Genomic DNA, 6,042 nt, shown 5'->3' with positions numbered 1-6,042 from the left:
ACCCGCGGACAGTGTCTGGCTCATATTATTGGAGAGGCCTGGACGCCGGAAAGCTGTGACTTCCACCGGACATATGATTTGAATTGAGTGGAACTCCCATGACTTCGGCTCATATTATTTGGTGAAATCATGGCGACCGTCTACTACAATTCAATATTGATGGGTCGGTTTGACACGCGAAAATAAACGGCGTCATATTATTGGGTCCTTATTAAACGTGAAGCAAAACAACGGGAGGTTGCATAGGGATGCAATTGGATTCTAACTTTTAGAAATTATAATTGACTGATATTATTCGGGATTATAATTTACTAATTGGACTCTACGTGCCCACTAAGGAAATACGATTTCCCTTTCTCATCAGAGGGTGGTGAAAATGTCAAAATAGTGGAAAAGAGATTTATAAAATAAAATCCATATTTTATATCTTAAAATTATTTTAAAATAATCAGCAACCATTATTCTGTTTCCATGTCAGTATATTTTTGATTTCGTCACGTAATCCATTTTTGTTATTAACAAGCTAACCGAACCTAATTTTCAAGACTGGTTGTAAGAAATTGTTATAAATTCGGAGAAAATGACATACAAACTAATGTTAGTCCTCCTGAACTGACAAAGCATGTAAGATGGTAGGACCATAGTATGCAAGCTAAAGTGTGATGTGCTCGCTTCTATGTCAAATGAACTATAGGGATAGTTTGAGGAAATTTTGAATGCTGCTGACATTCGAATGCACGTGCAAGAGTTGCATGGTGCATGAAACTCATATGATGATGCACACTACTTTCAAGGAGCTCATGACTACACACATGCAAGTTGGGGCTCTAGCTCATGAGCATGGTGTACATATGACTGTGCTTATTGAGAATGTGGTGGGCATGGAATATGTGATTTCTAACGAGTTAATTGATAACATCATTTTGTTGTCTTTATCTTCCTCATTTGATGGGGTTATATTGAACTTCAAGTTGAATAAGATATATGATAGCCTTGAAAAGCTAGTCAATACGCTTATGACTTATGAGATCACCATAAAATAAGAAAAATAGTTGTTTTTATAATGGGCCTCTCGTCGGACGAAAAATGGCCCACAAGGTAAGAGAAAGAAATGTTCTGCCCCTCACAAGAAAAAAAAATCCCAATAAGAGGCAAACTATGAAAGACACTTAAAAGGCCTACAAAGCTCGATAAGTTAGAACATATTTACTTCACTGCAAGATGTCCGGACATAAGAAATTATATGTGCCAGAAATGTTCTGGAAATGATAAGTGAATGTTCAAGTAAACATGATTTCAACAACAAACAAAAGAAAGTTAAATGATCCAAATCCCACACAAATATGGCACGTTATACTATGTCACGTTTCCCAAAGAAAAGATGCACAAACTAGTGGGAGAATGCATGTTTGACTTGTCAGATATAAATTCTCTACCTACTTGTAAATCCTGTCTAAAAGAAAAATGACAAAGACTCCATTCAATGGAAACGTGGAACGTGCGCATTGTCTATTGGATTTGATCCACATAGACATTTGTGGCCCGCTAAGTGTTAGTACAGAATATGGGCAATCCTACTTCATTACCTTTACTGATTACCATTTGAGGTATGAGTATGTTTAGGAAACACAAATCTGAAACATTTGAAAGGTTCAAAGAATTCAGATCTGAAGTAGGAAAACAGCTAGAAAGGAGTATTAAGACACTTCGATCTGATCGAGATGGAGAATACTTGAGTGCTGAATTTTTGGGTATTTAAAAGAGAATGGATTCTCTCACAGTGGACTCCACCAACAACACCACAATTGAATGGTGTTTCTGAAAGTCGAAATCGAACCTTGATGGACATGGTTCGATCCATGATGGGATTCACTGAATTGTCTACATCGTTTGGGGCTTTGGGCTTGAAACTGCGGCAATGTTGTTGAATAATGTCCATAGTAAAGCAGTTGATAAAACACCGTATGAGATATGGATGGGAAAAACTTCCAAATATTTTTACGAGAGAATATGGGGATGTCCTGCTTATGTGAAGCAGACAGTGGGAAAAAAATTGGATAGTAGATCCACTTTGTGCTACTTTGTAGGATATCCAAAGAATTCTGTTGGATATTATTTCTATCATCCCAATGAAGCAAAAGTATTTGTTTCAAGAAATAACACCTTTTTGGAAAAGGAATTTCTATAAGATAGAAAAGGCAAGATGATAGAACTTGAAGAAATTCAAGATATTCCATCAACTATAGAAGTTGAACCCTTTTCCCAAGAACCAGTAGTTGAAGTACAAGCTCTTAGAAGGTCTGATAGGGTTATTAGACCACCTGCAAGATATACGCCTTTTCATGAACAAAGCCGTGATGATCATTGTGTTGGATGTGATCCAATGAATTTCAAAGAAGCAATATCTGATACTGATTCAACCAAATGGCTTGAAGCCATGCAGTCCGAAATGGATTCTATGTATTCAAACCAAGTCTGGACATTGATGGATCAACATGAGGGAATCGTTCCCATGGGATGCAAATGGATCTACAAAAGAAAGCTTGCGGCGGATGGGAAGATAGTGACCTTCAAAGCAAGACTTGTTGAAAAAGGTTATACTCAAAAGCAAGGAGTTGCCTATGAGAAAATTTTTTCACCAGTTGCTATGTTTAAGTCCATTAGAATACTACTAGCCATAGCATCATGGTATGACTATGAGATATGGCAAATGGATGTAAAGACTGCATTCCTCAATGGAGATATCAAAGAAGAAATTTATATGTCTCAACCTGAGGGATACACATCAGTAGGAAGTGAGCATAAGGAATGCAAACTTCAGAGATCAATATATGGTCTCAAGCAGAAGTCAAGGAGTTGAAACCTCAGATTTGATAGCACTATCAAAGAGTTTGGTTTTGCTAAGAAACCTGAGGAACCATGCGTGCACAAGAAAGTTAGTGGGAGTGCAGTGACATTCCTGGTACTTTATTTTGATGATATCCTGCTCATTGGGAATGATGTAGGATTATTGCAATCAACTAAAGTATGGTTATCAAGTAAATTCTCCATGAAAGACATAGGTGAAGCATCCTATGTATTGGGAATACAAATCTATAGAGATAGATCAAAAAGGATGTTGGGGCTCACCCAAGCCACCTATATCGATACCATTATAAATTGATTCTCTATAGAAGAGTCCAAGAGAGAGGATACTTGCCAATGTGTCATGGTATACTCTATCAAAGACAATGTGTTCCAAACTGATGAAGAGATAGAGATGATGACACGTATTCCATATGCATCAGCCATTGGTAGTATCATGTATGGTATGATATCAACACGTCCCGATGTGCTTACACTCTGAGTGTTACAAGAAGATATCAGGCGAACCCTGGTCCACTACATTGGAAGGCCGTGAAAGATATTCTTAAGTACCTGAGAAGGACTAAGAATTTGTTCATGGTCTATGGGGGTGGAGAATTGAAATTGGAAGGCTACACTGATCTAGCTTTCAATGTGACGTAGATGATTCGAAATCGACCTCTGGCTATGTATTCATGCTTAATGGTGCGGTGTCTCTTGGAAAGGTTCCAAGCAAGACACCATTGCGGATTCCACCATTGAATTTGAATTCATTGTTGCATATGCTGCAGCAAAAGAGGGTAGTTTGGATGAGAAATCTTTGTCCAAGAGTTGGACGTTATTCCTAGTGGAGTTGATCCAGTCCCGTTCTACTAGGACAACACTGGTGCCGTTGCGCAAGCAAAGGAACCAAGGTCTCATCAGCGATCCAAACATGTACTTAGGAAGTTTCTACATCATACGGGAGATTGCTGGATAGATTAGACATATCAGTCGAAAGAGTCCCCTCTACAGATAATGTTGCTGATCCACTTACAAAGCCCTTGCCAGGACCATTGTTTGAGAAGTATCGCGAAGCAATGGGATTAAAGTAATGGTTAGTTGGCTCTAAGGCAAGTGGGAGATTGTTAGAGTAGATGCCCTGCAAGCCAATGGTTGGCTAGGGAATTTATTGACTCAAGTGTAACAAACAATCTTTATTTTATATAATTTAACTTTTCATGGTCTTGTTTTACTTTATCTGTATACCCATGCAATCAGCATAGATAAAGTCCTTGATTATGCTTTAATACAAATGAATCGTAATTCGATGTTGAAATCATTTGTAAGCACTGCATATTCTAAATTCGTTCCTAGTCGGTTTAGCCGCCTAAAATAAGGATAAAGGCCTTTTGAGCTTCAGACTAGCATCTTTGATGTTGTGTACTGCGTTTCTGGGTAAGGGCATAGAGATTTCCAAACATGCAGTAGGGTAGTAATTGATGATTATACCGAACAACCCTCCCTCGGACTTTCCAAGTGTTATCATTCATCAAGAGGATAAGTCTGTGGTTATGATTGTACACCATTAGTCCTTACGAACCTGGACAACACTGAGGCTCTATATGCTAGGGCTGTTTTTTACTCGTTTACGGCTCCAGGAGAGTCATCAGGTGGCGAGGTTGGATACAGTTGCGACAGATATAAGAGCCGTGCATTGTAGTTGAGGATTCACCGCTCACCTGTGGATATTTCTATGTTATCTGATAAAATTATAGTGCGTATAATCTCTGGCCAGAGTATGAGATGTATTAGAGAAGGATTTCTCCAACCGTACATGCGATGCCACTATTTATAGTTATCACATAGTTATCGAATTATCATGCAACCCTCGATGAACCAATGGTTGCAGAATCGATCGGGATATATAAGATGAAGGGACCGTACTGTACGTTAATCATATCGACTGGTTCTTGAAGGCACTATCAGTGATACCTAGGGTGTAACGTACCGTACTTTTACTATTCAAAATTTGCGGAAAAATTTAAATTTTCTTAAATAGTTCATGAACCTTCAAAATTTGATAAAACAATTGTTCGTCATCAAAAATTGTGCAACAGAAAAATTTCAAAATGATGTCTACCAAAAGTATTTGCTCGAACCTCAAATAGTAACATAAAATCAGAGTATTTAAACATTTTCATAAAAGCTTAAACTTGGGCGTTCTCGGGTTTAGCCTCCTGCTCAGTCCAAGCTTGCTCCTTGGTACCCACCCCTTGTCTCCTCGAAAACATCCTCACCTGCATCGATCAAGTCTAGTGAGTCTAAATACTTAACACGTATAAACTGGGAGTAGCAAGTACTACATAATAAAATCGCATGCAACTTTAAAATAGGTCATACATAACTTGAAACTTGAACTTACCCTTAAACTTGAACTTACAGTACTCACGTAGACGTGCCATAAACATAAAACTTTTCTTAAACATGCTTGCATACTTGTACATACATGAAAACATAAACTTCATCATTTTGCGTAGAGGCATGTTTCAAAGCAAGTGACCCATAATATAAATCGCCTGATCAGACTAAACCACAGTACTGGGCTGACAGGGACGAATCCACTGCCACATACATGAGATCTCCGTTCATGCTTTAACGGGTGGATTGGTCCCCGTTCATGCTTTAACGCTTTCCAATCCTGATCTAAACCCGTTCATGCTTTAACGGGGTGGGTTCGTCCCCGTTCATGATTTAACGATTTCCAACCCCATACATACATTGGTCACAAGAAATTTAGCATATCTCAAAAACTTGAAAATTTTCTTGCACGTCAACATACTTACTTGGCGTTGAGGGATTCGTTGGATTTCATTTGGGGCCGCTGCTGCACATACTAACATGAATTTTTAATACTTAACTTGCATAGCTTAGACGTAGGTATACGTGATCACCACCGAATTCAATAAATAACTTATGACATTCTAGTTCCCTCAGGACTTGACCTCTTTTAATCATCGTACTAACCCAAGACATGAAATTCCAAAGACAAAATAAAATTTCCCAAAAATATGGAGTACATGAACCCCGTGCCTGGGTCCGTGCATTGGTCCGTGAGGTGCGCAAAAGAAATAATCAGGGAGAAGAAGGGACACGGACCCCGTGCCCAGGTCCAGCTCCGGTCCGTGTAGGTGCGGTGAAATTTGTCGTGAAGGAAAG

Source organism: Primulina tabacum, chromosome 4, assembly GCF_025594145.1.
Source record: "Primulina tabacum isolate GXHZ01 chromosome 4, ASM2559414v2, whole genome shotgun sequence".
Classification (NCBI taxonomy): domain Eukaryota; kingdom Viridiplantae; phylum Streptophyta; class Magnoliopsida; order Lamiales; family Gesneriaceae; genus Primulina; species Primulina tabacum.
Note: the sequence above shows the minus strand (reverse complement) of the source record.